The following is a 12,352-nucleotide window of genomic DNA, read 5'->3' on the forward strand; positions in this document are numbered from 1 at the left end:
CAGGGACCACTGTAAATAAAGATAAACCCCACAGAGACCACTGTAAATAAAGATAAACCACCCAGGGACCACTGTAAATAAAGAAAAACCACCCAGGGACCACTGTAAATAAAGATAAACCACCCGGGGACCATTGTAATTAAAGATAAACCACCCAGGGACCACTGTAAATAAAGATTAACCACCCGGGGACCACTGTAAATAAAGATACACCACCCAGAGACCACTGTAAATAAAGATAAACCACGCGTGGACCACTGTAAATCAAGATAAACCACACAGGGACCACTGTAAATAAAGTTAAACCACACAGGGACCACTGAAAATGAAGATAAACAACCCAGAGACCACTGTAAATAAAGATAAACCACCCAGGGACAACTGTAAATAAAGATACACCCACCAGGGACCACTGTAAATAAAGATAAACCTCACAGGGACCACTGTAAATAAAGATAAACCACCCAGGGACCGCTGTAAATAAAGATAAACCACCCAGGGACAACTGTAAATAAAGATACACCCCCCAGGGACCACTGTAAATAAAGATAAACCTCACAGGGACCACTGTAAATAAAGATAAACCACCCAGGGACCACTGTAAATAAAGATAAACCACCCAGGGTCCACTGTAAATAAAGATAAACCACCCAGAGACCACTGTAAATAAAGATAAACCACGCAGGGACCACTGTAAATAAAGAAAAACCACCCAGGGACAACTGTAAATAAAGATAAACCACCCAGGGACCACTGTAAATAAAGATAAACCACCCAGAGACAACTGTAAATAAAGATAAACCACCCAGGGACACTGTAAATAAAGATAAACCACCCAGGGACCACTGTAAATAAAGATAAACCTCCCGGGGACCACTGTAAATAAAGATAAACCACCCAGGGACCACTGTAAATAAAGATAAACCACCCGGGGACCACTGTAAATAAAGATAAACGACCCACAGACCACTGTAAATAAAGTTAAACCACTCGTGGACCACTGTAAATAAAGATAAACCACCCAGTGACCACTGTAAATAAAGATAAACCATCCGGGGACCACTGTAAATAAAGATAAACCACGCGGGGACCACTGTAAATAAAGATAAACCACCAGGGATCAATGTAAATTAAGATAAACCACACGGGAACCAATGTAAATAAAGATAAACCACCCAGAGACCACTGTAAATAAAGATAAACCACACGGGGACCACTGTAAATAAAGTTAAACTCCCAGGGACCACTGTAATTAAAGATAAACCTCCCAGGGACCACTGTAAATTTAGATAAACCACCCAGGGACAACTGTAAATAACGAAAAACCACCCGGGAACCACTGTAAATAAAGATAATCCACCCGGGAACCACTGTAAATAAAGATAATCCACCCAGGGACCACTGTAAATAAAGATAAACCACCCAGGGACCACTGTAAAAAAAGATAAACCCCCCAGGGACCACTGTAAATAAAGATAAACCACACAGGGAACACTGTAAATAAAGATAAACCACCCAGGGTCCACTGTAAATAAAGATAAACCACCCAGAGACCACTGTAAATAAAGATAAACCACCCAGGGACCACTGTAAATAAAGATAAACCACCCAGGGACGACTGTAAATAAAGATACACCCCCCAGGGACCACTGTAAATAAAGATAAACCTCCCAGGGACCACTGTAAAGAAAGATAAACCACCCAGGGACCACTGTAAATAAAGATAAACCACCCAGGGTCCACTGTAAATAAAGATTAACCACCCAGAGACCACTGTAAATAAAGATAAACCACCCAGGGACACTGTAAATAAAGATAAACCACCCAGGGACCACTGTAAATAAAGATAAACCTCCCGGGGACCACTGTAAATAAAGATAAACCACCCCGGGACAACTGTAAATAAAGATAAACGACCCGGGGACCACTTTAAATAAAGATAAACCACCCAGGGACCACTGTAAATAAAGATAAACCACGCAGGGACCACTGTAAATAAAGATAAACCCCACAGAGACCACTGTAAATAAAGATAAACCACCCAGGGACCACTGTAAATAAAGATAAACCACCCAGGGACCACTGTAAATAAAGATAAACCACCCGGGGACCATTGTAATTAAAGATAAACCACCCAGGGACCACTGTAAATAAAGATTAACCACCCGGGGACCACTGTAAATAAAGATAAACCACCCAGAGACCACTGTAAATAAAGATAAACCACGCGTGGACCACTGTAAATCAAGATAAACCACATAGGGACCACTGTAAATAAAGATAAACCTCCCAGGGACCACTGTAAATTTAGATAAACCACCCAGGGACAACTGTAAATAACGAAAAACCACTCGGGAACCACTGTAAATAAAGATAAACCACACAGAGACCACTGCAAATAAAGATAAACCACCCAGGGACCACTGTAAATAAAGATAAACCACTCAGGGACCACTGTAAATAAAGATAAACCACCCGGGAACCACTGTAAATAAAGATAATCCACCCGGGAACCACTGTAAATAAAGATAATCCACCCAGGGACCACTGTAAATAAAGATAAACCACCCAGGGACCACTGTAAAAAAAGATAAACCCCCCAGGGACCACTGTAAATAAGGATAAACCACCCAGGGACCACTGTAAATAAAGATAAACCACACAGGGAACACTGTAAATAAAGATAAACCACCCAGGGTCCACTGTAAATAAAGATAAACCACCCAGAGACCACTGTAAATAAAGATAAACCACCCAGGGACCACTGTAAATAAAGATAAACCACCCAGGGACGACTGTAAATAAAGATACACCCCCCAGGGACCACTGTAAATAAAGATAAACCTCCCAGGGACCACTGTAAAGAAAGATAAACCACTCAGGGACCACTGTAAATAAAGATAAACCACCCGGGAACCACTGTAAATAAAGATAAACCACCCGGGAACCACTGTAAATAAAGATAATCCACCCAGGGACCACTGTAAATAAAGATAAACCACCCAGGGACCACTGTAAAAAAAGATAAACCCCCCAGGGACCACTGTAAATAAGGATAAACCACCCAGGGACCACTGTAAATAAAGATAAACCACACAGGGACCACTGTAAATAAAGATAAACCACCCAGGGTCCACTGTAAATAAAGATAAACCACCCAGAGACCACTGTAAATAAAGATAAACCACCCAGGGACCACTGTAAATAAAGATAAACCACCCAGGGACCACTGTAAATAAAGATAAACCCCACAGAGACCACTGTAAATAAAGATAAACCACCCAGGGACCACTGTAAATAAAGAAAAACCAGCCAGGGACCACGGTAAATAAAGATAAACCACCCGGGGACCATTGTAATTAAAGATAAACCACCCAGGGACCACTGTAAATAAAGATTAACCACCCGGGGACCACTGTAAATAAAGATACACCACCCAGAGACCACTGTAAATAAAGATAAACCACGCGTGGACCACTGTAAATCAAGATAAACCACACAGGGACCACTGTAAATAAACTTAAACCACACAGGGACCACTGAAAATGAAGATAAACAACCCAGAGACCACTGTAAATAAAGATAAACCACCCAGGGACAACTGTAAATAAAGATACACCCACCAGGGACCACTGTAAATAAAGATAAACCTCACAGGGACCACTGTAAATAAAGATAAACCACCCAGGGACCGCTGTAAATAAAGATAAACCACCCAGGGACAACTGTAAATAAAGATACACCCCCCAGGGACCACTGTAAATAAAGATAAACCTCACAGGGACCACTGTAAATAAAGATAAACCACCCAGGGACCACTGTAAATAAAGATAAACCACCCAGGGTCCACTGTAAATAAAGATAAACCACCCAGAGACCACTGTAAATAAAGATAAACCACGCAGGGACCACTGTAAATAAAGAAAAACCACCCAGGGACAACTGTAAATAAAGATAAACCACCCAGGGACCACTGTAAATAAAGATAAACCACCCAGAGACAACTGTAAATAAAGATAAACCACCCAGGGACACTGTAAATAAAGATAAACCACCCAGGGACCACTGTAAATAAAGATAAACCTCCCGGGGACCACTGTAAATAAAGATAAACCACCCAGGGACCACTGTAAATAAAGATAAACCACCCGGGGACCACTGTAAATAAAGATAAACGACCCACAGACCACTGTAAATAAAGTTAAACCACTCGTGGACCACTGTAAATAAAGATAAACCACACAGGGACCACTGTAAATAAAGATAAACAACCCAGAGACCACTATAAATAAAGATAAACGCCCCAGAGACCACTGTAAATAAAGATAAACCACCCAGTGACCACTGTAAATAAAGATAAACCAGCCGGGGACCACTGTAAATAAAGATAAACCACGCGGGGACCACTGTAAATAAAGATAAACCACCAGGGATCAATGTAAATTAAGATAAACCACACGGGAACCAATGTAAATAAAGATAAACCACCCAGAGACCACTGTAAATAAAGATAAACCACACGGGGACCACTGTAAATAAAGTTAAACTCCCAGGGACCACTGTAAATAAAGATAAACCTCCCAGGGACCACTGTAAATTTAGATAAACCACCCAGGGACAACTGTAAATAACGAAAAACCACTCGGCAACCACTGTAAATAAAGATAAACCACACAGAGACCACTGTAAATAAAGATAAACCACCCAGGGACCACTGTAAATAAAGATAAACCACTCAGGGACCACTGTAAATAAAGATAAACCACCCGGGAACCACTGTAAATAACGATAATCCACCCGGGAACCACTGTAAATAAAGATAATCCACCCAGGGACCACTGTAAATAAAGATAAACCACCCAGGGACCACTGTAAAAAAAGATAAACCCCCCAGGGACCACTGTAAATAAGGATAAACCACCCAGGGACCACTGTAAATAAAGATAAACCACACAGGGAACACTGTAAATAAAGATAAACCACCCAGGGTCCACTGTAAATAAAGATAAACCACCCAGAGACCACTGTAAATAAAGATAAACCACCCAGGGACCACTGTAAATAAAGATAAACCACCCAGGGACGACTGTAAATAAAGATACACCCCCCAGGGACCACTGTAAATAAAGATAAACCTCCCAGGGACCACTGTAAAGAAAGATAAACCACCCAGGGACCACTGTAAATAAAGATAAACCACCCAGGGTCCACTGTAAATAAAGATTAACCACCCAGAGACCACTGTAAATAAAGATAAACCACCCAGGGACACTGTAAATAAAGATAAACCACCCAGGGACCACTGTAAATAAAGATAAACCTCCCGGGGACCACTGTAAATAAAGATAAACCACCCCGGGACAACTGTAAATAAAGATAAACGACCCGGGGACCACTTTAAATAAAGATAAACCACCCAGGGACCACTGTAAATAAAGATAAACCACCCAGGGACCACTGTAAATAAAGATAAACCCCACAGAGACCACTGTAAATAAAGATAAACCACCCAGGGACCACTGTAAATAAAGATAAACCACCCAGGGACCACTGTAAATAAAGATAAACCACCCGGGGACCATTGTAATTAAAGATAAACCACCCAGGGACCACTGTAAATAAAGATTAACCACCCGGGGACCACTGTAAATAAAGATAAACCACCCAGAGACCACTGTAAATAAAGATAAACCACGCGTGGACCACTGTAAATCAAGATAAACCACATAGGGACCACTGTAAATAAAGATAAACCTCCCAGGGACCACTGTAAATTTAGATAAACCACCCAGGGACAACTGTAAATAACGAAAAACCACTCGGGAACCACTGTAAATAAAGATAAACCACACAGAGACCACTGCAAATAAAGATAAACCACCCAGGGACCACTGTAAATAAAGATAAACCACTCAGGGACCACTGTAAATAAAGATAAACCACCCGGGAACCACTGTAAATAAAGATAATCCACCCGGGAACCACTGTAAATAAAGATAATCCACCCAGGGACCACTGTAAATAAAGATAAACCACCCAGGGACCACTGTAAAAAAAGATAAACCCCCCAGGGACCACTGTAAATAAGGATAAACCACCAAGGGACCACTGTAAATAAAGATAAACCACACAGGGAACACTGTAAATAAAGATAAACCACCCAGGGTCCACTGTAAATAAAGATAAACCACCCAGAGACCACTGTAAATAAAGATAAACCACCCAGGGACCACTGTAAATAAAGATAAACCACCCAGGGACGACTGTAAATAAAGATACACCCCCCAGGGACCACTGTAAATAAAGATAAACCTCCCAGGGACCACTGTAAAGAAAGATAAACCACCCAGGGACCACTGTAAATAAAGATAAACCACCCAGGGTCCACTGTAAATAAAGATTAACCACCCAGAGACCACTGTAAATAAAGATAAACCACCCAGGGACACTGTAAATAAAGATAAACCACCCAGGGACCACTGTAAATAAAGATAAACCTCCCGGGGACCACTGTAAATAAAGATAAACCACCCCGGGACAACTGTAAATAAAGATAAACCACCCGGGGACCACTTTAAATAAAGATAAACCACCCAGGGACCACTGTAAATAAAGATAAACCACCCAGGGACCACTGTAAATAAAGATAAACCCCACAGAGACCACTGTAAATAAAGATAAACCACCCAGGGACCACTGTAAATAAAGATAAACCACCCAGGGACCACTGTAAATAAAGATAAACCACCAGGGGACCATTGTAATTAAAGATAAACCACCCAGGGTTCACTGTAAATAAAGATTAACCACCCGGGGACCACTGTAAATAAAGATAAACCACCCAGAGACCACTGTAAATAAAGATAAACCACGCGTGGACCACTGTAAATCAAGATAAACCACATAGGGACCACTGTAAATAAAGATAAACCACACAGGGACCACTGTAAATAAAGATTAACAACCCAGAGACCACTGTAAATAAAGATAAACCACCCAGGGACCACTGAAAATAAAGATAAACCACCCAGGGACAACTGTAAATAAAGATACACACCCCAGGGACCACTGTAAATAAAGATAAACCTCCCAGGGACCACTGTAAATAAAGATAAACCACCCAGGGACCACTGTAAATAAAGATAAACCACCCAGGGTCCACTGTAAATAAAGATAAACCACCCAGAGACCACTGTAAATAAAGATAAACCACCCAGGGACCACTGTAAATAAAGATAAACCACCCAGGGACAACTGTAAATAAAGATAAACCACCCAGGGACCACTGTAAATAAAGATAAACCACCCAGAGACAACTGTAAATAAAGATAAACCACCCAGGGACACTGTAAATAAAGATAAACCACCCAGGGACCACTGTAAATAAAGATAAACCTCCCGGGGACCACTGTAAATAAAGATAAACGACCCAGGGACCACTGTAAATAAAGATAAACCACCCGGGGACCTCTGTAAATAAAGATAAACCACCCACAGACCACTGTAAATAAAGTTAAACCACTCTTGGACCACTGTAAATAAAGATAAACCACACAGGGACCACTGTAAATAAAGATAAACAACCCAGAGACCACTGTAAATAAAGATAAACGCCCCAGAGACCACTGTAAATAAAGATAATCCACCCAGTGACCACTGTAAATAAAGATAAACCATCCGGGGACCACTGTAAATAAAAATAAACCACGCGGGGACCACTGTAAATAAAGATAAACCACCCAGGGATCAATGTAAATGAAGATAAACAACACGGGAACCAATGTAATTAAAGATAAACCACCCAGGGACCACTGTAAATAAAGATTAACCACCCGGGGACCACTGTAAATAAAGATAAACCACCCAGAGACCACTGTAAATAAAGATAAACCACGCGTGGACCACTGTAAATCAAGATAAACCACATAGGGACCACTGTAAATAAAGATAAACCACCCAGGGACAACTGTAAATAACGAAAAACCACTCGGGAACCACTGTAAATAAAGATAAACCACACAGAGACCACTGCAAATAAAGATAAACCACCCAGGGACCACTGTAAATAAAGATAAACCACTCAGGGACCACTGTAAATAAAGATAAACCACCCGGGAACCACTGTAAATAAAGATAATCCACCCGGGAACCACTGTAAATAAAGATAAACCACCCAGGGACGACTGTAAATAAAGATACACCACCCAGGGCCCACTGTAAATAAAGATAAACCTCCCAGGGACCACTGTAAAGAAAGATAAACCACCCAGGGACCACTGTAAATAAAGATAAACCACCCAGGGTCCACTGTAAATAAAGATTAACCACCCAGGGACCACTGTAAATAACGAGAAATCACCCGGGACCACTGTAAATAAAGATAAACCACCCAGGGACCACTGTAAATAAAGATAAACCACCCAGGGACCACTGTAAATAAATATAAACCACCCAGGGACCACAGTAAATGAAGATAAACCACCCGGGGACAACTGTAAATAAAGATAAACCACCCAGGACCATTGTAAATAAAGATAAACCAACCGGGGATTAAGGTCAATAAAGATAAACCACCCAGAGACCACTGTAAATAAAGATAAACCACCATGGGACCACTGTAAATAAAGATAAACCACACAGGTCCACTGTAAATAAAGATAAACCACCCGGGGACCAATGTAAATGAAGATAAACCACACAGGGACCACTGTAAATAAAGATAAACCACCCGGGGACCACTGTAAATAAAGATAAACCACCCAGGGACCACTGTAAATAAAGATAAACAACCCAGAGACCACTGTAAATAAAGACAAACTACCCAGGGACCTCTGTAAATAAAGATATACCACCCAGGGACCACTGTAAATAAAGATAAACCATCCGGGGACCACTGTAAATAAAGATAAACCACCCAGGGGCCACTGTAAATAAAGATAAACCACACAGGGACCACTGTAAATAAAGATAAACCAGCCAGGGAACACTGTAAATAAAGATAAACCACCCAGGGACCTCTGTAAATAAAGATAAACCACCCAGGGACCACTGTAAATAAAGATAAACCACAAGGGGACCACTGTAAATAAAGATAAACCAGCCAGGGACCATTGTAAATAAAGTTAAACCACCCAGGGAACTCTGTAAATAAAGATAAGCTACCCGGGGACCACTGCAAATAAAGATAAACCACCCAGGGACCACTGTAAATAAAGATAAATCACCCGGGGACCACTGTAAATAAAGATAAACCACCCAGGGACTACTGTAAATAAAGATATACCACCCAGAGACCATTGTAAATTAAGACAAACCACCCGGGGACCACTGTAAATAATGATATACCACCCAGGGACCACTGTAAATAAAGATAAACCACCCGGGGACCACTGTAAATAAAGACAAACCACCCGGGGACCACTGTAAATAATGATAAACCACCCAGGAACCACTGTAAATAAAGATAAACAACCCAGGGACCACTGTAAATAAAGATAAAGCACCCAGAGACCACTGTAAATAAAGATAAACCACCCGGGAACCACTGTAAATAAAGATAAACCACCCAGGGACCACTATAAATAAAGTTAAACCACCCAGGGAACACTGTAAATAAAGATAAACCTCCCAGGGACCACTGTAAATAAAGATAAACCACCCAGGGACCACTGTAAATAAAGATATACCACCCAGGGACCATTGTAAATAAAGATATACCACCCAGGGACCACTGTAAATAAAGATAAACTACCCGGGGACCACTGTAAATAAAGATAAACCACCCAGAGAACCCTGTAAATAAAGATAAACCACCCAGGGTCCACTGTAAATAAAGATAAACCACCCGGGGACCACTGTAAATAAAGACAAACCACCCAGAGACCACTGTAAATAAAGATAAACCACCCAGGACCATTGTAAATAAAGATAAACCAACCGGGGATTAAGGTCAATAAAGATAAACCACCCAGAGACCACTGTAAATAAAGATAAACCACCATGGGACCACTGTAAGTAAAGATATACCACCCAGGGACCACTGTAAATAAAGATAAACCAGCCAGGGACCATTGTAAATAAAGTTAAACCACCCAGGGAACACTGTAAATAAAGATAAACCTCCCAGGGACCACTGTAAATAAAGATAAACCACCCAGGGACCACTGTAAATAAAGATATACCACCCAGGGACCATTGTAAATAAAGATATACCACCCAGGGACCATTGTAAATAAAGACAAACCACCCGGGGACCATTGTAAATAAAGACAAACCACCCGGGGACCACTGTAAATAAAGATAAACCTCCCGGGGAAAACTGCTAATAAAGATAAACCACACAGGGACCACTGTAAATAAAGATATACCACCCAGGGACCACTGTAAATAAAGATATACCACCCAGGGACCATTGTAAATAAAGACAAACCACCCGGGGACCACTGTAAATAATGATATACCACCCGGGGACCACTGTAAATAATGATATACCACCCATGGACCACTGTAAATAAAGATAAACCTCCCGGGGCCACTGTAAATAAAGATAAACCACCCAGGGACCACTGTAAATAAAGATAAACCTCCCGGGGACCACTGCAAATAAAGATATACCACCCAGGGACCATTGTAAATAAAGACAAACCACCAGGGGACCACTGTAAATAATGATATACCACCCAGGGACCACTGTAAATAAAGATAAACCACCCGGGGACCACTGTAAATAAAGACAAACCACCCGGGGACCACTGTAAATAATGATAAACCACCCGGGGACCACTGTAAATAAAGATAAACCACCCAGGGACCACTGTAAATAAAGACAAACCACCCGGGGACCACTGTAAATAAAGATAAACCTCCCGGGAACCACTGTAAATAAAGATAAACCACCCGGGGACCACTGTAAATAAAGATAAACCACCCATGGACCACTGTAAATAAAGTTAAACCACCCAGGGACCATTGTAAATAAAGATAAACCACCCAGGGACCACTGTAAATAAAGATAAACCACCCGGGAACCACTGTAAATAATGATAAACCACCCAGGGACCACTGTAAATAAAGATAAACCACCCAGGGACTACTGTAAATTATGAAATACTATCCAGAGTCCACTGGAAATTAAGAGGTACTACACAGGGCACACTATAAATGATGACATAATGTCCAGGGACCACTGTAAATCATGATGCATCACTCTGGGACCACTGTAAATTATACTACACTACACTGGGGCCACTGTAAATAATGGTATGTTACACAGGGAGCACTGTAAATAATGACATACCACCCAGCGACCTCTGTAAATAATGATATATTACACAGGGAGCACTGTAAATAATGACATACCACCCATCGACCTCTGTAAATAATGGTATGTTACACAGGGAGCACTGTAAATAATGACATACCACCCAGCGACCTCTGTAAATAATGATATATTACACAGGGAGCACTGTAAATAATGACATACCACCCAGCGACCTCTGTAAATAATGATATTCTGCACAGGAACCACAGTAAACAATGATACACCATCCTGAGTCCATTGTAAATAATGACAAACTACCCAGGGACCACTGTAAATAATCATATTCTAGACAGGGACCACTGTAAATAATGACATACTACCCAGGGACCACTGTAAATAATGACATACTTCACAGGGACCACTGTAAATAATGATATACTACCCATGGACCAATGTAAATAATGATATACTCCCCAGGGACCACTGTAAATAATGAGATACTACCCAGGGACCTCTATGAATAATGGTATACTCCCCAGGGACCACTGTAAATAATGAGATACTACCCAGGGACTCCTGTAAATAATGATATACTCCCCAGGGACCACTGTAAATAATGATATTCTACCCATGGACTACTGTAAATAATGATATTCTCCCCAGGGACCACTGCAAATATTAATATACTACCCAAGTAACACTGTAAATAATAATTAACATCCCAGGGACCACTGTAAATAATGATATACTCCCCAGGGACCACTGTACATAATGATATTCTACCCAGGGACTACTGTAAATAATGATATTCTACCCAGGGACCACTGTAAATATTAATACACTACCCAAGTAACACTGTAAATAATAATTAACATCCCAGGGACCACTGTAAATAATGATATACTACCCAGGGACCACTGTAAATTATGGTATACTACCCAGGGACCGCTGTGATTAATGATATATTTCCCAGGGACCACTGTAAATAATGCTATACTACTCAGAGACCACTGTGAATCCTGATATATTGCCCAGGGACACTGGAAATAATGAAATACTATCCAGAAACCACTGTAAATAAAGATGCATTAC

The sequence above is a fragment of the Scyliorhinus torazame genome, chromosome 23 (genome assembly GCF_047496885.1).
Source record: "Scyliorhinus torazame isolate Kashiwa2021f chromosome 23, sScyTor2.1, whole genome shotgun sequence".
NCBI classification, from domain to species: domain Eukaryota; kingdom Metazoa; phylum Chordata; class Chondrichthyes; order Carcharhiniformes; family Scyliorhinidae; genus Scyliorhinus; species Scyliorhinus torazame.